The sequence below is a fragment of the Furipterus horrens genome, unplaced genomic scaffold (genome assembly GCF_987537825.1).
Source record: "Furipterus horrens unplaced genomic scaffold, mFurHor1.1.pri manual_scaffold_2, whole genome shotgun sequence".
Lineage (NCBI taxonomy): Eukaryota > Metazoa > Chordata > Mammalia > Chiroptera > Furipteridae > Furipterus > Furipterus horrens.
This window is the reverse complement of record NW_028327172.1, coordinates 165,928,273-165,956,190: the sequence shown is the minus strand read 5'-3', so window position 1 is coordinate 165,956,190 and position 27,918 is coordinate 165,928,273.

Genomic DNA, 27,918 nt, shown 5'->3' with positions numbered 1-27,918 from the left:
TTTGACTATAAAATTATGTTTATATCACAAAGACAAAGAGATGTTACCCACAGGGCTTTAAAAAATAGATCCTCAAGTTTAACACTTGTCAGGAGTATTAGCACTTACCACACTGTACATTGCTATTTAAATAAGGCATTCATGTCTGTGTCCACATAATATAAATGTGACTTGACCCAAAAAACTATTCCTCCTGGAAAATATGTGCAATATCTGCCAAAAAGTCACTTGGATACCTTGTTGTGACAAGACTTATTTCTCCTCTTGGGCATGATTTGAAACCAGAGCCATGAGCATTTACACTAGTCAATAATTTTCAGACACATTTTTGGATAAGACACAGAGAATTACCTTCAGCCTCAGCTCATTTCCATTTGGCTGATTTTCATGCACCTGTTAAAATCGTTCTGCATGCCGAGTGGCCTCTATACTCTCCAGATATTTTGTCTCAGGCTGCAGAATCTTGTCTCGGTACGTGACTAAAACATTGATATGTCCTACCAGAGTGCTTGGTTTTATTTTTCAGTGCACTTGGTGCAGGAGTCATAAACTAGACTAAATGTTTAGAGGTTAAAGGCATTATGTTATAGGTGGGTTTTGTGCTGATGAAATAAAACTCTGTGTCTGTAGTATAACTATTTTATTATTTTAATGGCTGCTGTAACAGGAATGAGTTCAGCCACAAATAACAGAAAATCTAAGAGTGACTTAAAAAGAGGTTTTATTTTTCATGCACAACCAGAAATCTAAGGATAGGCAGTCCAGACTGACACAACGGGGACCCAGAACCTCTTTCCACTAAAAAATCTGAACATATTGTCTTTTGTCCTCATGCTTTTCAGATCATAGTCACCAGATGGCTATTGCCCTTCCAGGCTTCCAGTCCCTGTGTTCCAGGCATGAAGAAGGGGGAGGGGTAAGGGCAAAATGTCTTTCTCTTTGTGTAGCTTCATCTTTTTAATTAGGAAGAAACAATCTCCCCTGAGACTTCTGCCTACATCTTATTGGCCTGAACTTTGACATCCCTAGCTTCAAGGAATATTGAGAGATTTAGCAGTTATTACACTCAAAGTCAAGAGCTGTTAGTAAGGAAGATGAGGGTAATGCATTTTGGATGGGAACCTAACAGTGTCCCCACAGCTGCATGCTATTCCAGGGTGCCAGATCTCTCTTATTATTTACTCTCCACCCTTCTTCACCCTGCTTTCTGTGAAAGGGGTTAATCTCTCTGACTATGGTCTTTCTTATGTCAGGTTCCCTAGAAGCAGATTCTGAGATGAGGACTTGAGTACCCATGTTATAGCAAGAGAACGCTCTCAGGAGAAACTGGCAGGGAATTAGGGAGGCAGCTAGGAAATGAGGAGGAGCTACCAAAGAATGTGGTTTCAAGCAAAACCTAGCTTTGGTGTGATTTCGTGGGGAGCTCTTGAGTGGAAATTGTGACACAGGGTCTTTTCTAACTTCAGGCAAAGGAGCAGGGTTTTTGTAGCACCTCCCCAGTCAGAGATGGAGGATGTGTAACTCCGAGGCATCTCCAGGAAAGGTGTCCTCCATCACCCAGTGGTCATCCTCTTGAGAGGGGTGTAGGTGTAAGCATTTAGCAGAAGCACCTGCAGCAGCTGAAGAATGTGCACACCACCCAAGCCCTTGAGAGAAATATCAGAGCTCTGGGCTACAACCAACGGCTTCTAGATAAACTTTCTGCCCTTCCACTGGGTTTGGCCAATGGGATGTGAAAGCAGGTAACCAGCATGAAGGAAGAGAGCGAGGCCAAGGTGTTTATTCTTTAGGCTCCCTCTCTGCTAGATTTCTATCTAAGAACTCTCAGACTTTTGACAAAACGTTAACACAATGCTGTTAAAGCAATTAAACTCCATTTAGAAAATATATGGCACTCTAGAAGAATTAAGCTAAACAACAAGAGATCCTCAAATAAAGAGTGAATCATTGACTTCCATAGATAATAAAATTAATTTTGATTATTTTCTATTCAGTGATTGGATACAAAAATACCAAAGCAGATATTTCACTTTTAAAAAGTTTAATTTTTTAATTTAGAAAATATTTTCCTCAAATTTAAGAAACTGCCTATGAAATATGAAACAAAAGTGATATTCCTTCAAAATATATAGAAGAAGGACATGGAAATACTTTTATGACTACAAAAGAGATTTACATACAAATAACCTAAATTCTAGAGACAACTTTCCAGACATTATACATTAAAATATTTTGCAATAATTTAAGTAGTAATAATTCACCATATATTATCCCCATTACAGTGTTTTAAAATGATTTGTAATATTCATGGTTTATTTCCTAATGTAGGGAATGCTTTAAAAATTTCATTAAAAATTCCAGGTATTGCTTCTTAGAAAATGAAGATTCTTTAAATGGATATTAATTAAAATAAACCAACAAAGATCTACAATGTTCTGAAAAAGAAAAAACCAAAAATAATTGTAAATAGAATCCAAATTATGTGAAATATTGATTATAGCAACATAATTGGTGATTTACCTGAAATTTTACCAAAATATATAATACTTAGTGAATGATATATCTTTTTTTTTATTACATGAACATAAAATGTCTAAAGAGAGCATTCAAACAGGATGTTTTCCTAATTTGTAGTCATATTAAAAACAATTGTATGGCCCTGGCTGGTGTGGCTTAGTGGACCAGTTCACACTGGTCTGTGAACCAAAAGGTTGCTAGTTTGATTCCCATTAGGGCACATGCCTGGGTTATGGGCCAGGTCCCCAGTTGGGGGTGTGCAATAGACAACCAATCAATGTTCCTCTCACACATTGATGTTTCTCTCCCACTTTTTCCCTCCCTTCCCATCTCTAAAAAATAAATAAAATCTTTTTAAAAAACTATGCACTACGTATATAGATCTCATTGTTATTGAAGTATACTTATTAAGGTAGGAGAACAAAACTGGTTTTATTTATGAATTATTAACTTGATTTGTAACTTTTAAATATTAAGCATGTGCTATACCATCCCATATTTGTTTATTTGCTTCAGGCCGACAAATGTTAGAAATAGGCACCTGACTCTCTCAATCAGGTTTAACATTTGACCTCTACCAGCACTCTGTGAGGTTTCAGCCATTGCAGTAAACTTTACATCTGATCAACAGTGATATAAGGATTTTTGGTTTAAGAATTAGTTAACAAACTAGTTATGTTTTCTGTGTTTCAACAGTTTGAATAATTGAAGTAATACTATATTGATTTAGAGCAAAGGCTTTCAAGTTCAGTCTGAGTTTAAAATCATGAAAAGATGCTCAACATCACTAATCATTAAGGAAATGCAAATTAAAACCACGGTGAGATATTACCTCATTAGTCAGAATGTCCATTATTAAAAGAAGTCAACATATTTTTAAAAAGTTAACAAAAAATGTGTTATTAAGGATGTGGAGAATAGGGAATCTTCGTGGAGTGTTGGTGGGACACAAAATGGTGTGACCACTGTGAAACAAAGCATGGATGGTCCTCAAAAACTAAACCGTAGATATACCATACAATCTAGCAAGTCCACTTCTGGGTATTTTGCCAAAGAAAACAAAAACATTACTTTGAAAAGATATGTGCACCCCTATGTTCATTGCAGCGTTATTTACAATAGCCAAGATATGGAAATAACCTAGGTGTCCATTGGTAGTTGAATGTATAAAGAAGATATGATTTAAAAAGCGTGAAATCTTACCATCTGCGACAACCTGGATGGATTTAGAGAGTGTTATGCTAAGTGAAATAAGTCAGGCAGGGAAAGACAAATACCATATGGTTTCACTTATATATGGAATCTAAAAAAAAAAAGTGTACAAACAAAATAAAGTAGACTCATAGGAACAGAGGTCAACGGGGTGGTTACTAGAAGGGAGTGATGGTGGGATGGGTGAAAAAGATGAAGGGGAATATAATCAATGATATTGGGGTACGTTTACACAGTGACAGATGATTACAAAAATAAGTGGAGTGATCATATTGTGAGTATAAAAATATCAAATCATTATTTGTACACCTGAAACAAATATAACTAATATAATATTACATATCAAATATACTTAAGTGAAAAAATTAAAAATTAAAAAAATGCTTGCAAGAGCTAGGTAAATATACAAGTAGATATAAAATAAAGCCCAAGTTTGTTTGTTTGTTTCCCCCTCAACCTTCCTTACATTATTAGAAATGAAGAAGGCTTAAGATCCAGAAAGCAATCCTACACAGCCTCTAAATACAATGCTGGGCTGAAAATAAATATTAGGAATTTAAACTTCTATAGTTGTTTTTAATGGGTATCTTTTTAAAGCATAGATAGTCGAAGAGTTACTTTTTAAAAATAACAATTAACTATTGAAGTATAGCACAGGGAAGCATCAACTACCCACTTATATCTATAGGTTAACAGAGAGCTAAGGGTCTAGAGAGAGGTTTCTAAAAGAACTAACATACTATAAACTGTTAAATGAAATCTGAGTTATTTCTGGGAGTGGACACCCATACTGAATTCCAGAAGAAATCAAGAACATAGCACTAGAAAATAACACAGATTTATCTATTTGAAATAATAAGTGAAGGAGAGAAAAATGGTTGAATAAAATAAAAGAGGCTTAGGATTATATAATAAAAACAGGCTAATTCCCTTGAGAATGGATCAAGTTTCTAATAAAGATAGGTTTAAAGAATATTTCTGGATGCATTACTATACTTACAATGCTACGTAATGTAAAATGTTACATCATGCAGTGACCAGTATCTTATAGTTTATAAGGCATCTTTATTTTTTGATTTCTAAATTAATTTTAATAGTGACTATGTGAAGTGAATTTTTGTCTCCATTTTCTTCTTCTGTTGACTAAACTGAGGCCCAGAGAGGTAGATTAACCTTCAGACAGGCTTGTAGTCAAAGTCAAGACTGAGGCCCATAAGTACTGACTTCATGACTTGTGATTCCTAACTATTCTTTTTACTTCACTGCAACTACCTTATAAAACATGGTCATAGTCAAAACTGGATAGGCTCTTATGGATCTAAGTTGCCCAAACTTCTGTCAAAGTAGGGTAGCTTGGTGACTTTGCCAGTGCCCCAACTGGAGAATTATTTTCTTTCCATTGTTAAAGAGCTCCAATCGTTAAAATATTATTTTATTTGTGAAACCAAAATTTGTCTTGGAGCATATCCTAGTATGCCAAATAATAGGCAAGGTGAGCCAGACATGGCTAACTTTGAGAACAATTCTACCCTAGAGCATATAGCGAAGCAGCAGCATTTCACATCTGTAGTGGGATAAAGTGGGGAGAAGAATGTGTGCTTTAAAGGCAGAGAGACCCAGACGCAAAAATATTGGCTTTTCCATATGTTAGTTCTCCTTGCGTTTTTGGTTTCTTATCTAGAATGAGGATGATAACACCTATTTTTTAGGAGAATGATGAATAATTAGTGTATGTACATAATTGACAATTTAACATAGCTATTGTTATTCATGGCTAAGGACTTTTACTCATGCCATTCAAGAGAATATGAAAGAATATGAATTTTCTAGATACTAAATTTCATCTTTGAAACCAATATTTTGATGAACTGCCTCATAATTTCTTAGAATTCCAACTATTCCTTTTAGTTTCTTGGAAAACTCAGAAAAGACCTAAGAATAAATTTAATGACAGAATGAATGAATAGAAGGAAAAAAGCTACAGGTTCCCTTGCCATGTAATATTTTCACTCAGTGTATGTATGAAATAAATTTTTCCATCCTAAACATTTTATACTGGCATTCAGGAAAGGGAACATCTGAGATTTGGTAGTGTTGCTCCAAACTCATCATCTTGTTACTGTTGCTTTTCCTTCCCTACTCTAAGGCCTCTGTACACATCTCTGAACAAATTAAATTACCTATAATTTAGTAAATGTTGTGTCCTTGAACGATTCTAAACTGAGCATCTTGGTAATTAAATTTTGTGCATAGAAGGGCATTTAAGCCTCATGACTATGCCATAATACTACTTATTTGGGTTTATTTTGTTCCCTTAGGTTTTCTTTCTTCCTAAAATAACTATTCAAGTTGACTTTATGATATCTTTATAATTCTGTGGAAGCAAAGCAAGTCTATGATGAGTTCACAATAAAAGCATGTTCATTTTAAGCAACAAAAACTCTAATTGCTATAACATGTCCCTAGTTTATTAGTATAATTGACAATAGGACAGACCCAAATTATATAATTTATACATTTGTGTTCCTTTACTAAAATCATGAAAAACATGAATTTGTATAAATGGTTGAAACTACACTAAATATCTAAATGTGTCAAATATGTGCAGATTGGGGCTATGACATATACTTTTATGACTCTGGAAGTCTAATTTATTAACATTGTACAAGGTTTTTAATGAACTGAAAATGAAGTCAGATTAAATTTCTTCCTGATGATACTAAAGCTCCAATCACAACACACAGACTAATAAATGTTGCTTTTTAAGTAATGAATATCCCATCAAAGCCCTTTTAATTTGAAGGGAATTGTAATTGGGAATTTTTTGGACACTGAAGAAACTTAGTGTCCCAGCACTACACAGAACACACATTAGGTTCAACTTCCAAATTTTGTGCATCTAGTTTTTACAAGACACTGCATTCATTGCTAAAGAATATAGAGAAAGGAATGAGTCAAAGTCTCTGAATTCCAGGAGCTCACAAACTACTAAGATGCCATAAATTATGAGATGTACTGTTATTTTATAACACAAACAAGAGAAAGCAAAGCAAAACCTGCCAAGCAATTAGAAGATGTCATTGCATTGGCTGTAAGATGTGTGCCGATTTCAGAGACATGTAAGTGTGAAAAGTGGTTTATCCTAGACTCCATGAAATATTGTCATTGGAACTCTAATGCAAACTGTACTGCAATAAGTGCTGTAAAAGGTGCAACATCTCTTGAAACCACCACACAGATAGACGGATTATTAATTTTGACCAGATAATCAGGGAAACCTTTATGAAGAGGAAACAGTTGTGTGAATCCTTGAAAGGAGACTAGAGTTTAAACTTGTGCAGAAAGGTTGGGTAGGAGAGCATTCTCAAATGAAGGAACAGATGCTTAAAAGTTTGAACAACAAAAATCATATAAGTGACCAATAAGGCCATATGAGACATAATGATAAACAATTGAAACAGGGGACAAATTGGACAAATTTGATCAGGGCATGAAGATATAATAGAGGTGTTGACTCATATAAAAATATTCAAAGCATTTACCTGAAAACCATTTATCTGACTTTCTTGAACTTCTCAGTACATCAGATTGTAAAAGGGTTAAAGAACAGAAATGGAAGGATTGGAGAAGAGGAACTTTTTGATGACACCTGCACTGAAGGACCTTTCCCTTCCCCTGTGTTATTTTTCACATAAAATTAAGCAAGGGTGTTACAGAACCCCTGGGCTACTCCAGTTGAAAACAAACCCACAGGCTCTTTAGTTAGGGGCCCGATTGCCCGCCGCCAAAATTGTAACTCTCAATACCAGAGTTTAGTGAAAAGAAAAAGAATTGTTTATTTAACAGTTATATAGATTTAGTTATTTGTGGATTTCTGTTGTTAAGTCTTATACTCTTTAAAACACCCACAAACACATATCCTTGCTTCCCCCCCTTCCAAACCAGGCTAGTTTTAGAAAAGTTAGAGAAACCGTTTCCCTACTTTCCAAACACAGTTCAGCTTTACCAGCAGCTGCCAATCATTCAATCTGACTGGGGAGGTCCTTTCTGTGCTCTGGTGCCCTCCAGCTCTCAATGCAGAACCGCCTGGATTCTCAGCCTCCTTGCAAACTGCCTTCTTCCTGCAAACCACATGGATCTCCTCTCCTTCTGAAAACCGCATGGCGAGAGCCTCTTAAAGCAGCCTGGAGACTCCTGCTCCAAGCCACATGGAGAAGGCCCCTTCACCAAGCCACGTGGAGGGAGCACACGAGAGAGCAAGAGCCCGAGAGCGAGTGTGCACGCGTGCGTGAGAGAGAGAGAGCTAGGGAGAGAGAGAGAGAGAGAGAGAGAGAGAGAGAGAGAGAGAGAGAGAGAGAGAGAGAGAGAGAGAGAGAGAGAGAGAGAGAGAGCCAGAGAGAGAGAGAGAGAGAGCGCTAAAATGTCCGCAGCTGCTTATATATCCCTGACTGCGTCCTCTGATGCAGTGGGTGTTGCAAACAGTTCTGACCATTCACAGAACCCCACGCAGGCTCTGTGTGCTTTCTCCATACTGTCCCCTGGTTCAAGACTCCTCCCATCTACCTGAGGCTTTGGATGCATTAAAGCCATTTTGCATAAGAAAGACACTAGCCACCAGCCTCAAGCATGTGGAGGCATTCTGAAAAGATGCTTCCTTCTCCCCATCCCCCAGCCAAAAACTATGGGGATTTTTGGACTCCCCTGTTTCTGTAACAAGTGGACTTTAATGGGGCCACTCAGAGAGCTTAAATTGTGGACTAGTAGTGGTCTGTGCATAAAAGTCAAGTCACATCTGAGACCTAACTCTTCTAGCCAGTTAGATGCTTATAAACTTGAAAGACCAGACATGGAAACTGCGATAGGATAGTTACTTTTAAAGGGATGCTGCTCAGCATGGTGGTCTTACAAAGCAAGTGGCCCCAGCTGTGAGAGGCTGTGGGGAACCATTGGGAGCTGAAAGAATCGGGGTAGCCAGCTGAAAGAGAGGCCTTGTTTACATACATTCAAAGGAAGAGGCAGCTTTAATTATTGCCCAGGACCAGAGAGTGTGAGCCATCTTATTTTATTATTGGGCAGATGAGCACTTTTCCTTCTCCCCTGACCTCTTTTTCCTGCTGCAGGTCTCCCCAAGCATGCTCAGAAATGACAGTTAACCAGTGAAGGGTGGAACGAGAGAGACAAAATGGAGAATCTCTTCCCCCTTTTTTACTGCCAGCTTAGGGGAAGGGAAAAAATAGCTTTATATTAACTTTAGAGCTCTGATTGTATATTCAACAGGCAAATTTAGTCACTGAATTCTGATCATGTCTATAACTTAAAAGGAATAAAAGAAAGAAAGACTAGAAGAAGAAAAAGGTCATGATGTTGTCTAGGTCTACATCTTGTCAGGGGAAGGAATACTCACATGGTACAATTTTAAAGGGATAGTGAAAGATAAGTTATGAACACAAGTCATTAATTCTGCTGCTCAATATACAGACTACACAAGTGAGAAAGAGGACTTTGGATCAAATGGCACAGGGTCTAGCTAGCCAAGGAAGAATTCAGATTTTATTCTGTAAACCGGTGGAGAGACATCAAAGAGTTTGAGCAGGGGACTCGAAGGCTCACATGTCTGTTACAGTTTCCGTTCTTTGCATTCAAGTATGAGTCATCACTTACACAGGGCTGTGTGAGTTATACTTGTCCTAGATAATCTCCAGTACAAAAGTCAGATGAAAGAACCAAATACTATAAGAAAATTTGCAACACTAAACATAAAGAACAGGAAAGAAAAAAGGTCCATGTAAACAAAATGGATTGTGGAATGACTAACTGTGTACATAATTACACTGTGTAACAAATCCACACATTCCTAGAATCATACAACACTGAGCTTGTATTTAGTTGGCATGGCTGTGGTTTGTCTGGAGTTGGCTGACTTAGGCTGGGTCCAACAGGGACCACTCTGCACTGCTTCCTCCCGGGCCTAGCAGGCTGTCCCAGACTCATTACCCTACAGTTACGGCACAGAAACAAGGGCACAGGTAGAGAGATATGAAAGCTTTTAAAGCCTTAGGTCAGGACATGTCTGCTAATACTTCAAGGGTCAAAGCAATCACATAGTCAAATCTAAGTTAAAGAGTGAGGAAATGGCTCATATTTTCAGTGGGATTAACTGCAAAGTCACATGGTGTGATGATTAATTTTAGGTGTCAATTTGACTGGGCTGTGGGGTACCCAGACATTTATTCAAACATTATTCCGATGTGTCTGTGAGGGCAAGCTTAATATTTGAATTGGACCCAGACACGTGGCAGAGGGCTTGAATACAGGGAGTGAGGAAGAATCAGGGCTATTAATGCAAACTACCCAAGTGGTGACCTAAATCATTGCCATTAAAAATAGAGAAAGTATGTTCAAATTACAACACACAGACACTCATATACATGCACACATACACAATCAACTACCACACAAGAAATGCCACAGTCATTAAGTAATACCAACAGTAGTATTTCTACATGTGATCCCTATGCGACATGACAGGTAGCCTAACCCTTTGAGTGCCAACGTCACTGTGTGCAATGCTGACGAATTTTCCCAAAAGTGCCAATGTCACTCCCAGTGACTCTTTTTTTGATGGCTATAAATGTAAATAACAGTGGAATAATTTGTATTTTATGTTTTGTTCTTTTTTTTTTGTACCTCAGGTTATATATTGATATAACTTTTTCTCATGTTAATCCAAATTTCAAATTTTTTCACTTGTTCAAATACTGACATATTGTTATAATTTTTACTTACTGAAGTTTTTTAATAAAAAATTTATGCAATATTTGGCATACTTCTTGCTTGTTATTCATGTTGCTCTGTGTTTTTTCAAATTATAATCATAGGTTTTATATTATGCCATATATTATACTTCAAAAGCCATATTGAAGGAAAGGATTTATTTTTTCTAAAATAATTGTTATAATAAAATAATTTTAATGCAATACATTTTTTGGCTAACTTACCTCAAAGAACATTGCTTACAAAAGAAGAGTTTATTACTATATGTCGTGAAATTTTCAGCAAATTATTATGAATGATAATGTTTTTATAGACATTTTTCATAAACTCTGCATTTCTCAGCAAAATAGCCTGGCATTTCTCAAACGAATTTTAGCAATTATGCATGGCACTCAAAGGGCTAAACCTTCTTAAAAAATATTTAGAGGGAAACTGTGTGTTCTTCTTCAACAGCAGAATTAAGGTAAGTTCAGCACATGGAGATAGAGAGGCAGTGGGTCTTGCTGTGTTTTTTCCTTCTGTGTTCATTGTAGTGATGGATACTGGGGGCCCCTCAGGAGCTCAGCAAGCTGCTTAAGTCTAGACTAGGGTAATTCAAGAGCACCAGCTTCCCCTTTATACACCAGTATCTGCACTGAGGATTTTCTCCTTTGGAGTTCGCCCCCACCTTGAACCCTGGAGCACTGCCTGGCTCTCACAGGGCCCTCCTCTTCGGAGCTGGCTCTTATTTACTATATCTATAGCCTGTAGTTTACTGCTGCGCATGGAACAATGGTCCTTAAAACAAGAGCAAACCCACTGACTCTTATTTCACCTGCCACAGAGTACCCTTCCTTCACAGTTAACTACCTATCTAAATATATCATCCATTATCCGTCCCAATGCTCAAGCCCAAAACCTGAGCACCACCTTTGACACCTCTATCTATCTCACCATAGCCCATTAATTCACAAAACAAGTCCAGGCCCCCTCCTAAGCGTCTCTGAAGCCAACTACTTCTCTGCATCACATTGCCACCGCCACCAGCACCATGTCTCCTGGGTTTCTACAGTGGCCTCCAGACAAACCCTCTACAACTCCTCTTGCTTTCTTCCAATCTATTTTCTTGACTGAAGTCCACACACACATACACATGATTCTAGAGAGGAACAGAAGCGGGGGAGATAGAGAAAGAAACATTGATGTGAGAGTACCATCAATCAGTTGCCTCCTGTATGTGCCCTCTGACCTGGGACTGAACCTGCAACCTGGATGTGTGCCTTGTGACCTTTTGGCTTAGGGGATGATGTTCCAACCAACTGAGCCATGCCAGCCATGGCCAGAATTATATTTTGTAATAGCAAAACTAATATGTCACTTCCTTGATCTGAAGCTTGCAGTGTTTTTTTCAATTCTTTTCAAATAAAAAACGTAATTAGCATAAGAAGGCCTCTAGAATCGCACATTCTGGCTACTGCTACTCTGCCCCCTCTCCTCACACTGACTTTTCTCTCAGTTACTCCAGCACTTTATGAGGTGTGTCATCTCAGGTGCATGCTTCTTCCTGGCGTGACAAACTCCCTCTGGCCCTATCTTATTTGGTGAAGACACTCTTAATTCATTCTTCAAAATATCATCTATATCAGACTGCTCAGGCTACCATTAACAGAATACTATAGACCAGATGACTTAAATAATAGAAATATATTTTCTCACAGTACAGTACTGGAAGGTTTAAGTTCAAGATCTTTGGTGAGACCTCTATCCCGGATTTGCAGACAGCTGCCTTCTGGCTATGACCTCACATGGCCTTTTCTCTGTACCGGTGTACTTCTGGCCTATCTTCCAAATCTGACAATGACAGCAGTCCTATTAGGGCCCCACCCTTGACCTCATTTAACCTTAATTACCTCCTTAAAGACCCTGTCTTCAACTACAGTCAGGTTTAGAACTTTCAACACATAAAATTTGGGGGCATAAATCAGTTCATAACATCATCCAAATACTACTTCTACAAATACACAAAGCTTAGAATTCCCTTTTAGATAGCCTCAAAATTATAAAATTTTAAACTTTGTTTAATAAATGCCTCACCTAATAGACTATAAGCTCTATGAGGGCAGAGATGTTGTATATCTTCTTGCACAATATATCCTCACTGCCTAACATAGTACTTTGCACAATAAGTATTTATTTAATAAGTAAATTCATACTGCCATGTTTTTCTTAAGAGAGTTTTGGATGTCAACAACTGCTCATATTAGCCAGAAATCACCTTATCCCTTGGGTATTTTCTTGGTACCAGCTAGGTGCTTTCAAAGAGAGTGGTTTCATCATTATTCAGGCCTCCTCAGTCCCTATCTTATACAACCCCGTTTCTCCCATTTTATCACCATATACCAATGAAGGAAAGGGAAAAAAAAGTGCTTCTAAAAAATAAAAAGAAATCACACACCGGTTTTGTTTGATAAAGTGATCTATTTCAGACTGCCAGCTGTCCTCCAAGATTCTTCCCTCTCACTAACACTCTGCATCCAAGTTATCTGCTATCCACTAAATATCTCGTCCAATCCTATAACCACCTCCTCTCCTTTTTCTCCTCACCACTTCTTTCTTACCTTTCTAGTCATCTAACTAGATTTACCTCTTTCTTCCCCTGAAATGCCAATCTGTTCTCTCTGTTTCAAACATGCTATTTAAATAAAAATCAGAGTAATTAACACAAGAAAGCCTACAAATCCCTAAATAGCCACTCTCTGCCTATTTGACAACCTTATCTGTGCTCTCCATTGCTCTCAAGATAAAGTCCAAGCTCTTTAAGACTATTTATGAAACCTTTTAAAAATCTGAATTTTGTTTAATTGTCCAGCCTCATCTTTCACCAGCCTTGAACTACTTGTATTCCCCTCAATCCCCCTTGCTTTCTTCCATCTGTGACCTTCAGAATACTGTTTCTTCTTTTGGGAATCCTTTCTCATCATTCATTTGGCAAACTCCATCTTTCTTTTATGTCCCTCTGTAGATTGTACTTCCTCCAGAAAAACCTTCACATTTCTCAAATTTGGGTCTTGAATCCAATACCCTATCCTTTTCCATCATAGCATTCATCATAAAAATCATACTTTTCTATTGACAAGGCTACTATACTCCATTCAATCTAATTTGATTTTTCAACTAAGGGGGAGGTTGTTTTATTCAAATAATGTATGCATTTCCATTATAAAGCCATGACAAACAAGGACAGCTAGACTCTGAATGTGACTGGAACCAGTAGATGGAAAGCCATTGACAACTAAGCCAACCATTTCTTAGATATTATATTATCTCCCCTTCTTGCCCCTGCTCCTCTCTTCATGTCTTTATTATTCTTATTTCTCTGAAGATTAGCTTCTTTGACTTCATCAAGAGGCAAACATTGGCCTCCTGTTAACTCTTGACTTTTCTTGTCCCCAGTTCCAAGTTCACAGAGAAACAGCCCAGGAGAAAATTCTGATTGGTCCAGCGTGGGCCAATGTCCACCACAGATGTAAACATCTCTAGCCAGGGAGGCAAAGTAATATAGTATGAACTTCTGTTAGGTACCTCAAATTTGGAGATTGAAAAGGAAATCTAAGAAAAAGTCATCTTTACTGCTGCCTAAACAGTACCTTTTTATGAACTAGAAAAAACTCCCCATCCCTCTCAAAGGCTTACTGCTAAATGCTGAAAAAAATCATTATAATTAGTACATATGTGTAATAAATATATCTATATATCTGTAATAACAACAAATGTAAATAGTACTGAGATTTATAAACTGAACAAATGTACCTAGAAGGTGTGGTTGGGGCTCTTATGAGCTAAGCAGATACCTTAAATAACTATAGTAAGTATTAAAAAATGAAAGCTGTTATTAGTGATAATACTTCTAGTTTGCAAGTTAATACAGTCAAATACTGCACAAAAAAAGCTCAGTTTATTACATGAGATTGTAGTCTTATTTACTTAAAACATGTATTTGTTAGAAAGACTTCATAGAAGTCATTTGTAAAAATACCTGTCAAATAGAAGGTAAAATTTTGTTAATTTTTCATTCAAATTGTTAGTCACTGAAAGGCATGCAGATTGGAATTAGAAACCTATTATGTGTGAATTTTATGGGCTCAGTGATTATTTCCAAGTCACTTAGTGGCTTAATGTCACATTTAACCATTACCATATAGTTATCCTCTTTCTCCAAATCTCTAAATAAATGAAGCTTTTTTCAACAATCACATTTGTTTATGGCCCCCGTACCTTGTTATGGTTTAATCTGAAGATAAGTTGCCCCTCTTTTTTTGGTAGCAATTGATGGGCTAAATAAGTAACAGAGCATGTATTGGTGAATGTAAAAAATTATGAAGTTGAGAAATGAGGATAACTTATTAATTGGCAGAAAGAGATATCATAACAGATTTGAAATATCTTGGAAAGAATGTTGAATAATGTGTAAGTGAGATGATTACCAAGGTCTTATTTTGTCTTCTGGAAATACGACTCAGATGATTAAACTTTCTTTAGAGAAAATAGGATCTAGTACAATGCCATAACAACATTCAAGTACAAAATAAAGAGATCTTAATGCTGATGTGAAGAAGCAGTGCATGAACACAAGAAAAGAGTCACTGATCAACTGAACTTAAATTTAGAAACACAAGTAATCAGAATAGGCTCATCCAGAAACTGGTGAATTCAGAGGCCTTAGTCTTCTCTGTGTTTGCTCATTTTCTCTGCAGCAGTCATATTATAGACCAGGTTGATTTTTCTAATGCACAACTATTTGACAGTCTCCATAATGTGACTCTTAAATAGACTTTACTAATAAAACATGGAGTGCTGAAAATTTCCTCAATGTGCTGGCTAATCTTCTTACAACCTGACAAGGAGAGGGTTAAGTATTGTGCTCATAAACCATATAGTAATTGCTCTCAGACCTATTAGCAAAATGTCTTGCATAGAGTGTCATCCTGCCATTCCCCACAGGTCCTGTTCACTAACCCCTTGCATTTTGACAGTTATTATCATCCAAGCACAAAGCATCATTGCTACAATACAGAGCTATTCGCATAGTAATGTATCAACATCAACTTGGCTTTCTGAGAATAATTATTAAAATCCTGATTTTTTAATTGGAACATGGGAAAGTAAAGTTGAGCTTTACATTTATTTTTTAAAATTTGTTAACAACAAAATTAATTTCTATTGAGATCACAAGAAATACAACTACATGCATCCCCTTCTGAGACAATGTTTTCCCATTTACAGAAAATCAGGAGTCCTGAGCATACTTCCTGTGCGCTCATTTTGAAAATATTGCCTGTACATTTAGCACTCTTTAGGATTTCGTGACATCTAAATCACACACTGCGAAGTTCTGGGAGGCTGATTTTTTAACTCTTTTGCTGCTATGCTTGTATTACAAAACTGTCCCATTAATCAACATTACACATCTCTCTAATATTCATGCATATTTATTTACTTGTGGACTTCATATTGGTTTGTTTCTACTCCTTAGTTTTTATTACTTCTTTAAAACAGCTTCCTGTTTTAAAGAAAGAGCTCTCTGTTTAGTGAAGTCGAATCCTCACTCCTTAACTCATTAGGTAAATATTTATTGTACTCAACTTTTAAAATAACTGACTGGGATTTACATGTCTTTTTATTCACTCATTTACTGACTGACTGACTACAATATTGTAAATATAGCAGGGGCTGTCTTAGGTGCTAGGTATATGAAATAACATTAATGCATTGTTTGTGCTCTTGAAAAGCTCACTATGTGGCTGCGAATTGTAGTCTGTGGTCATGCAGTGAGTCAGACAGAAGTGAGATCTTATTAAAATGGTCTCATTTATATATATCTACCTTACCCTGAAATCTAATCATAGTCCATTTACACATCTTTGAGTAAAGCAAAGCTTACAGACTACTAAATGCTACAGAAAATTTATAATTGATAGAAGTATTTCTGACTTCAAACTATAACTTCTAGTTAAATTCAACAAGTCAGAATAAAGCTACTGTATATAACGCTTGACCCAAAAATTCAATTGCTTAAAATAATAACCAAATTATTATTGTTCACAGGGCTACAGGTTAACTAGGAGGTTCTTCTAGGCTCAGCTGGGCTCCCCAAGTGTTGACAACTAGCTATGAATTGCGTAGGCAGATCTGCTCATTTTGGCTGGACTCTCTTACATGTTTGGGGGGTCAGCTGACTAATAGCTAGTCTGGAATAGCTTGAGCTCTTCTTAATGTCCTCATGAAGAAACAGAGGTATAGGAGTAAGCAAGCCTGATTGTTGAGTGCAAGCAGAAATAAACACACATGCATTTTTTTAAAGCCTCTGCTGTCACTCCATTAGAAATATGAATTTGTGTTTTTCCTCTAAACTCTTTCAAGAGCATCTTAAATATAAGAGTTCTCTTCTCTTCTCTTCTCTTCTTTATCCCCTTCATTTCCTTTCTCTTTTCCTCTTTTTTCTTTTCATGTCCTGGTCTCCTTCCTTTCCCTTCCCTTTTTTCTGTCTTCTATTCTCTTCCCTTTTTTTTCACTTTCCTTCTTTACCTTTTTTCTCCTTTCCCTTCCCTTCTGTTCTTTTTCCTTTCTTTTTCTGTGGTGTTGGATTGGATTTGAAAGTACTGGTGTGATCTCATGTTTTTCAATGTCTTTTGACACGGATAGAAATATAAATCTAATTATGCATACATACATATATTCTCTACCATTGTCCACTACAAGGGCCTGGGAGAAGAGACACCCCAATGGCAGTTAGCACCTAGATATTGACTTCTCGACATAATTTTACACTAAAACAAAACAGGATTCCTTGGAGAAATGGCTGATTACCAGAGCTTGGGTAGAGAAAGTGAAAGATGAGGCTGGAACATCTCATGGTGCTGCAAGAATGATGGATATAGGCCAAAATGACATGGAAGCCCACTTGAAGGAGCTCCCACTGGCCAAATCTGATATAATTTTAGCATCAAATAAAGAATTGTAGTAATGGATTATAATGCAAAGAATGAAATTGGAACCATGAGTCCATATTACATAAAAATAAATGAATATAAAAAATGTGAAGATAAAACAGGAGATATACAATTTCAAAGTATCATCCCACAAAAATGCATATTAATTTAACAAGGAAGAGTGTCTTTATGGTGGAGAAACCTAGCAGACACAACATTAATCACTTGACCAAAGTGAATATTGTCAATAATGGGACAAATTAAAACCATGTACCATCTGATAGCCTGCAATAAAAACACAGCATTACTCCTGTGATGTTTTTGTTAGGGGTACATAGCATGACTCTAAGCATGATGAGATATCGAACTAAAACCAAGGAATATTCAAAAAGATAACTGAATTTGTCTTCAAATTCAAAGGTTATAAAAGACAAAGAAAGACTGAGGAGCTGTTGTGGTTGAACAAGATTAAAGAGACATGACTAGTAAATGCCACATGTCATTCTGAACTTAATTAGTCTACTCTTAAGGACATTATTGAAACAATGGTGAAACTTGAATGAGGTCCGAAAATTTGAAGGTTGTAATGTGTCAATATATCAGCTACTTGCTTTTGATAGTCTTATTGTGAATATTATTGTGTCTTTATAGAAAATAAATGTTAAAGTAGTCATGGCCAGTAACACATCTGGTTAGCAACTTTGCTTTCAAATGGTTTAGCAAAATTAAAATATTTGTACAGAATATTCAACTTCACTGCAATTATTTTCAAAGGACATAGACAATGAAATTAGTGGTACCTAATGGTTCTACAAGGACAAAGACAAAGCTACATAAAATATAGTCACTGAACAAATGGCACCAAAGGTAGATTTATTCTATAATTTTAATATTAGTTAAATAAAATTATAATAATTATTTTTTGAACATTTACTTTGTGTATATATACATATATATGTGTATGTGTGTATGTGTATGTGTATATATATATTAACCTAATACATAACTGAATTCTCCAATATTATAGTAATGTGTTTGAGATAAGGTATTTTTTTTCTAGAAGCCTTTGCAAAAGTAATCACTAGTGAATGTGATATATTTTAAAGAATAGTGGTATTTTGTATTTTAGGGAAAACTAGGACAAGGGCACAAACAGAGGGCTGGGAATTAGAAGAATTGGAAGAAGAGTTATCGCCTTGAGGATAGGAACTCTTTGCTTAGACTAGTGTCTATGCATAATAGGTACTCAATGAATAAACTGTGAAGGAATGAATGAATAATTTGGAAACAATGGGACATCAAAGAAAACAATTGGCCTACTCTATTCTACCATTTTGCCTAAAGTTAATTTAAATTTCAGCCAATATGTGTTAGAAATATTTGGGAGAGCAGTATGGACGCATTCGGTCCAGTTATGCTGGCTAACTGCTCCTTAAGCAATGCTGGTTTCAGCAGGAAACATTCAAATATATACATTTTTCTATGATATCTATTAATCCTAATGTAAATGCTAATCATGGATAAAGGATAGATGATGACTGTTCAAGTGCATTGTAATTTGATTTGGCATATCCAAAATATTTTTGTCCCCTGACAAATCTCTTATAGTAAGCATCTGAGTGTTCCTGCCAAAAAATATAAACATGACAAATATGACAAAACTATCCAATCAATGCAGGTCAAGGACATCTTGAAAATGTGGGACAATTTTTAAGTGTCTCAGGATAATACCGCAGCAAGAACAATAAGGTGCTCTTCAGTGATTGACATTCTTATGTCTGGTTTTGGTGGCAACAGAAAATATCACCATACAAACCAAACCTCAGACTTTGCATCAGTCTTTATGAATGAAGCCCAGCTTGCAAGTCTGCCCAGAATCGAGTGGGAATTAATTCTTTCTCAACACCATGTGTCAACCTAATTTGTGGATTCCTCCCTCCTGAGTTATTGGCAGAGGAAGACATAGTGGCGGTTGTATTGTTTTCTCACCTGAGTCATGGTTAGTTCATGCTAGTGTTAATCTGAGCAATGACCAACATAGAAGTAGAGAAGTGGTGATTAAAATAATATCAAAATTTAAAAATTTTTGCAATCCTTCATTTAAAATCTGCTGCTAATGCAATAACACATTTTAATTATGAGAGTCAATAGAAATGTCCTATTCTAAAATTCTTCTGATAAATCACTAACTGGTTTATTTTTCCCTGCCACACTGTGTATCAGCAACTGTATGTCCATCCTTTTTATAGTCCTCTATATAATGTAGGTATTACATGTAATCCTATATGTAATGCTATATGTATGTTTTTCCCAATGCCTTTTATATAGTAATCATGAATAAAAATTTCAAATGTATGATTTATCTTGATTGGTGGAGCCACCATCTACTCAGTAATCTCAACTAAAAGCATGATTCATTCTTAAATTTTTCCTTCCTTTATCTCCCTCAACTCCACTCTATCTTACTTCTAATAATTATGTCCTGTTGGCATTGCTTTCTAAATATTTCTCAAATCCAACCCCTGTCTATTCTTACTACCACTATCTATCTTTTGACACCCTCTCAACTCAGGTCACCGAGGGAGCCCCTAACTTGCCTCCTTGCATTGAAGCTTGGCCCTATCATCCATCCTCCACAAACCACCAGAAAATTTTAAAATATGACTTAAAATTCTCAAATTATCCACCATTAACTGTTCTACAAAAGGAAGACTTTAACTATCTTGTTCAATTTTGAATCCCCAGGGCCCAGAGCAGGGCTTGACACAAAGTAAGCACTCAACAACTCTTTGTTGAAGGAATGAATGTGTGGTTCTGACCCAGGAAAGCAAGACAGACTCAGTTGCAGTTGCTCTTTACACTGCATACACCAGCCTTCCACAGGAGTCTCGGATAAGTTTCTGAACTAGAGAACAAAGTCTGTGTTTCTAGCACTGTGTGCCAGGGCCTTCCTGATCTGGCTGCTGCCTCCAGTTCCAGCATCAGCCCCTGCAACATCTTTTAATTCAGTACGTTCAAGTAATGACAAGTTGCTTACAGCACTGACACGCTGCCCCAATTTCATGCACTGTCCATTCGAAAAATATTTTTTACTCCTTCTTCACCCCTACAGGAATTATCCCCTGATCAGTACCCCCCCCCTCACTGTAGCCACCACACCAACACATGCTTCTCAGACTAAGGAAGGTACAATGTTCTGTGCATTTAAGTGTTGTTGCTTTCATTTTGTAACCATCTGTTCAAGCATCATTCATTCTCCCTTCAGTGTCATATTTTGGGATCAGAGACCATGACTTACTCACCTTTGTATCCTTAATACAAAGCATGGGGTTGGTATACTCAGTGTTACCTTGTTGCATAAATAAATGATGCCCCAATTAGGGAAAAAATAATAAAAGTAAGGATAATGCTCTCTCTATGCTTCCTTCTACTGTGTTGTGATATTTAAACTAAGATAGTCTCTTGATGAAACCTTTGGTTTCACTGAGCAATGATCAAAAGTATATTGAAATTTCAGTAATCAGATCACATTTTATCATTATTTTTGCCTTTCTCAGAACAAACCAGGCTTGACTAACACTTTCTTTACTGGCATCTGTAATCAAGACATTAGCTTTCACCCAGACCAATCAAGTATTTCCAATCATAATAGAAATGAAAGGAGGTCATTGCTTAAATTTGTGACTTTACAATTTTTTGCTAAAACTGCTTGCTGGAATTCTATCTTTAGTGAACCGAGTTCACACGAGTTCTGTCTGACCAAGTTGCTAACATCATGTTTGAGATGGGATGCAAAGACTTTTGTGTGGAGCTGTGTTTTATATGGCTGCGAAGTCTGTCCTTTAATTAGCATTCATATCTGTTGTTTGAAAAGCATGCTGTTTCATCCAATTTCTATATTAAAAAAAGAAAACACAGAAGTATTTCTTGCACAAAGAGAAAGTAACAGAAAAACATGTTTGAATATTTTTAACCAAAGTGATATGAACTGGTTAGGTTCATTCACAGTCTTTGCAGATATTCTGATGAGCATAAGTCCCAAGGGCACTGTGGTGTGGCAGATACATGCTGGGGCTGAGGCTGAAAATCTAGCTGTTTGCAGAAACATGGTTGCTATCTTTGTTAGAGGTAATTGATAGTCAACAGGGACTGGCTTTGTCACTTCTGTTCTTTGAAACTGAGCCTAATGGGTATCTTGTTGTTCATGCAGAATCTACCTCTACCCTTATAGCACTTTTAAATTTATTACCTCCTTGAGACAAGTGATTGAGTCCTCCTGTAATACCTATAATGGACACTGTGTTGCTAAACCAAAAGAGCTCAGAATGGAAGAGACAGGTATTTATTTTTAATGGGAAACCCTGTAGCAAGTAAAACTCTCTGCTTGTGGGTCAAATGCAAGTGTCACACTGAGTGGATGTTTCAATAAGATGAGCAAGAGAGTGGAGCTCATTGATGCTACAATTCCTTAGCCACCTGTCTTTGAAAGCGGGCGCTGGTGACAGGCTTGCAGGTCATCCTGTTGACAACTGTGACATGGAATAGCAAGCCTCAAAGACAAACGGTGACCATTTTTTTTCTAATTTACCTAAAAATATTTTGCCTTTTTGATATTTCAGACCCCAATAATCTTAACATTTAAGCTTCTCTTTGTCTATCTTTGGGCAGATCTTGGTAAAATAGATTTTTCATTGTCCTGAATAGGACTGAGCTAGTTTCTATGCTTAAAAAAAAAAAAAAAAGAAATCCTTGTATTATGGAATTTACATCTTGGGAATCACCTTTTCTTTCTTCAAACTTTTTATTTTCAGTACTTTCAAACATATTATTTGTAAATTAAGAAAGCCAGCATTGTTACTCTACCCTCGATGTTGGACACAAGCATTAAAAATAAAAAATATATTAAGGTCTTATTCTTTTTTAGAAAAAATGAAAATGGCTCATATAGTACATTAATGCATTCTTTTTATTATTCTATTTTTTAATTTCAGAATTACTAAACTATGTACATTTCAGTAACTAGCTAGATAAAGTGTGTGTAAGATTAACTTACAAAAAAACAATGGGGTGACATGGTAGTTTTCTTACATCGATTTTGTTATGGTTTGTGATCCTGTGTTCTCTGGGAGGCCAGAAGAATTTTTATGTTATTTATAAAGTAATTTCACATGATTTCTACACTGTCTCTGTATAATATCTTATCTTTAATTTCTATGTAATTTTAACCTGCTCTATCTAGTTTCTTCATAATGTCTCCTCAGGAAATAGTAAAATAAGGTAACTGATAAAGATTTATAAAGCAGCCATGTTGTTAGCATTATTGAAAAGCTTATTACAGCATAGCTTCCTTGAGCTGTCAGGATGTTGACCAACCTAGGTACTCAGTGAATTAACCCAGAAAGATGTATGGCTCTAAGAATCTACACAACCCAAATAAAACGTATACCAACCACCCCAGTATATAGCACAGAGGGATTTCTTTCTTTGAAAATATTTTCTTTAAAAAAAGATTGCCTATGACTGAAAATATGGGTAAGATAGCCCCAAAACAATAAGTTTATTCAGTTAACACTGGGACAATAAAAATACATCAAGTAGCTACCATGTTCCAGGTGTTTGTCTAATTAGTTTATCTAATAATATAATAAAAAATATATCATGCAAGCTGCTATTAAATCTTATAATCTGGTTGATGAGTAAAGAGTATTTTAATAGGAAGGTGACTTTTGGGCAAATCCTTGGAGGAAAGGCTAGGCAGAGGAATCGAAGAGAAATTCCAGGAAAAGTAACTTCAAAGCCCTATTTTGAACAATGCGCAGGAATTTTTCAGGTTGGAAGTATGAGTCAGTGTGTGTGGCAATGTTTACATATATGCATGTCTATGGGTGTGGATGTGGGAGGAACAAACCAGGGGGTGGCAAAAGGCTTAAATCAAAGAAAGAAAGTATTGAGAAAAGTTCTATTTTAATTTAAGATAGCAATTAAACAGATGAGAGTTGTAGAGACAATATCTTCGGCTGACAATTTTTTTAAGTCAGTTTGTTTCCAGCCACATAGATCCTGTTACAAATAACTCTTCAATCTGCAGAAGTAAATGCAATATTCATTTATGAGGAAGACTAAATGACTCATGACTCTACTAATCAAACATGATGGTATTATACAATCTTTCACTTTATATATTATAAAATTGATTATTACTTCAATAACTTTTAACCAAATCACAGAAAAATTTTCCAGATAAAAATAAAAAAACTGAATTCACTACCATATCACAATGATTATTGTCTTTCATTTTGGGGTTCCTTCCATTTCTTCAAATTTATTTCTTATAGTATACATACAATAAAATTCACTATTTTTTTGTGTATAGCTTTGAGTTTTGACAAATGCATAGGCCACATAATCATTATCACAATCAAGTACAGAATGGTTTCATTAACTTTAAAAAATACCTTTATGTTAACCTTTTGGAGGTGAAGTCCCCCTCACCATTATTCCTAGCAACTACCCATCTATTCTCTGTCTCTATAGTTTTGCCTTTCCCAGTGTGTCATATAAATAGAATCGTACAGGTTGTAACAATTTGTACCTAACTTCCATTACTTAACATAATGCATTTGAGATTGACCCATGTGGTTGCATGGATCAATATTTCTTTTTTTTTAAGGTGTTGCTGAGTATTTTACTGTATGGCTATACCACGGTTTATCATCCATCAGAGTAAGCACAGTTAGTTACATCATTTCCAGTTTTTAGAGATTATAACAAAGTTGCTATAAACATGCATGTACAGATTTTTGTGTAAATATAAGTTTTCATTTCTAGAAGTGTGACTGTTGGGCCATGTGGTAAGAGTATGTTAAACTTTGTAAGAAACTGTGAAACTGTTTTTAAAGAGACTGACATTTTGCATTCTCATTCAAAATGTATGAAAATTGTAATTACTTCAAATCTTTATCAACACTTGGTATTGTCAACTTTTGATTTTTAGGTCTTCCAAAATATATATAGTAGTATTTCATAGTGGTTTTAATTTGCACTTTCTTTATAACAAATGATGTTGAATTTTTTTTTTTTTATTTGCCATCTAGACTTTTTTTTTCTTTTTTGGTCAAATATCTATTCAAACCATTTGCCTATTTTAAAATTTTGTTTGTTTTCTTACAGTTTAGTTCTAAAAGTCTTTTTCATATATTTGACAAAGTCCTTTGTTAGATATTTGATTTCTAAATATTTTCTCTGTCTTTAATTTTGGTGAAATTCTATTTATCATTTTTACTTACACAGATGATGCTTTTGTTATCATTTTTCTTATTTAATAGGACTTTTGAAATACTTGTAATCTTAGAATGCATATAATTTTTTTATTCTCTATTTTTATTATATGTTATATCCAGAGCCCTTTTTGGTCTTATTATATACTTTCCACAATCATTATTGAAAATAACATACTTTTTCATAGAGGATAATAATTCCTTCATTCAACGTAAACTTATTAAATGCCAATGATGTACAAAACATTATAGTAGCAAACAAAACACCAAAACATCTTACTTTCACATTAAGCTTACATTCTAGTACAACATTCTCCAAAGTTATTTCATCTATTTCTTTTAAAATGCATATTATCTGGTTCTTTCCATGAAAACTCTGATTTAATTGCTATAAGGTGCAGACCCCCAATTTTTTTACCAATACCTATAAGTCAAGTTTTAAAAGCATTAGTCATCCATATATTAACAATATTTTAGAATGTTTCATAGTAACTTTAACCTTATTAAAAATTTAGGTGGTTTTTTGTTTTTCTATAACAAAAAATATATTAATAATGTGCTTTCATTATTTTTAGCCAAGCCTGTCAACACAGTGTAACAAAATGATGATCACTAACGGGCTGATAGACCCACATACATAGGTACTTAGTGAAAGCTAATTGCATTTTGTTTATGCAAACCCTTCAGCAGCTGATAACAGCAATGTTCAGGCTGCTTGAAAAGTGGGCATTATATTGCCTTTGTACTCAACTTGAGTCCACATTTCTAGAAATAAACGAAGTATTGCTTTTCATGACTAATTCAGATGAATAGTATGAATGAGATGTACATTGTTTTCCTAGCATGTCTTAATGTAATTTCAGCAAGCTGGAGCTATGTAGGAGGAGGAATAAAAAACTCTTAAGGATCTATGTAATAGGAAAATACAGGAAAGAACTTCTTTGCCAAGTAACTGATATTCTTTTCAATAAAAGTTGCTCTATAGTTAGTTCTTTGATCTTGTTCTTTGGACAGCTAACACTTGAACAACACAGGCTTTAGGGCACTGACACTCCATGCCACCCCACTCCACCCAACACAGTCAAAAAAGTTTGTATAAATTTTGACTGCTCAAAAACTTAACTACTAATAGCCTACTGTTGAGCGGGGGCCTTACTAATAATGTGAAGTCAATGCGTATTTTGTATGTTATAGTTATTATATACTGTATTCTTACAGTCAAGTAAGCAAGAGAAAAGAATGTTTATTAAGAAAATCATAAGAAAGAGAACATTCATTAACAGTATAAGTGAACAAACACAGTTTGAATCCATGTTGTTCAAGGGTGAGCCGTATATTCATTACAGGGGTGGAAGAGTGAAATGCCCAGGAATGCTGACAAAATGGACATAATTATTACAATTGGATACAAATATGAGGAGTAGAAATGACACATTAATACAAACCTATTTTCTTCATTGGCTTCAGAACTGCCTCAGGCTGTGTCATTTATGACCTGGTTATTTGCTTCCTGACTCTTCAAACTCCTTAATTGTCTTTAAGAATATACCTACTGAGAATAAGAAAAAATTTATTTGAGGAGATTGCTAATTTACTCACAGTGAATATGCACAGTGGACCTTTCTAGGAAGAAGTAAACAATTTTCAGAACTTTAACTTAGTGGAATATAGTATTCAAATAAATGACGGCTGAGTACACTGCAAGTATCTTCTGTTCACCATATACTTCAAAAAGGTATAAAAGTGAGAAGTGGTAGGTCTACATAAAGATGTTTTATTTTGAGAACTATTTCTTCAATATCTCATCTTCTTATCATAATTACCACAACCTACATGATGTAACTTTTTAAATAGTTATTTTCACCAAGTTCTAGAAAAATCTCTCAAGTTCAACACTTTGGAAACACACAAAAATTTCCAGGTCTCCATCTATAAATTTCAGCCCTTGTACTCATTTTTCAGGATTAAAGATATAGCCCAGGAATTTATACTATTTCTTATAAATATAAAAGCTACTCAAATCACCAGAAAAAAAAAGTAAAAGGAACTTTTAACTATATCTAGGTATAAGTAATTTTACGTGATTCCACTCATTTGCCCCTTAAAATAATCTTTCAAGGTTCACATAAATTAAATTAAGGTAGAATAACCCCAAAATAAACCTTCTAATCTTGACATATTACACTTCCCACCATAGTAAAAAAAATTATATATATATATATATATATATATAAAATTCTTTTTTGATGGAGTACAATCAGATGATCTCATGAATATATTTTTAATTGATGTAAAAATAAAAATATAGAACATGTCATATCATTATAATACTCCTTGTAAACCATTGGAAGACACTAAAATAATGCACTTAATACTCAATATGTTTGCAAGATGAATATGTCTGAATGGTTGCCTATAACACTTTAGAAATGGAACATGAATTCCTCATTAAGGCCTTTGTCCATAAATTAATTAATTAATTTCTCTCTCTTTCAACATGTATCAAGCAAATATTAGGAAACTGGTGCTATAATCCATATTATGAGTTTTTTTAAAACTCCAAACAGGATTTTGTGATTGTTGATATAGATGAGGAAACTAAGACTCAGCAATGTGAAGGCAATTCAGGCAGTCAGTGGCCAAGCCAGGATTTCATCTACACTAGCTTAAATCTAAGTCCATGATGTTGCCTTATACTACTTCTTATCTAGATGGTTCACAGATTGTGAAGTCTGCAGTGCATGTTATACTTTCCACATTAAATTTTTACATTTCATCTTAAATGAACATCCTGGCAATTCCACCTGAAGCTTACTTTTCTTATATTTGGCTCCTCATTTCTACTCTCCAGGTTGGTATTTGATAAAATCTCCCAGTTTTACTTTAATTGGCATTGGCAACATGTGGTCTCTGATAAAAAGCATATTTTCTTTTGAGATTGCAATCATCAGTTGGGCTCATTTTCTTGGCCCCTCCATCGAGCTGAACTTATCTGGAAAAAGAAACAGCAGCTTGTGGGTTACTAAATGCCAGAGAGCTGAACTTTAAAAAAGAGAGAGAAAAAGTCACACAGGAAAACAACTTAAAATACATTTAGAAAGCCTGAGCGTGTGTGTATGCGCATAGACTTGCCTCGATCGCTCTGTTCACGTATAGTATATATACAGAAC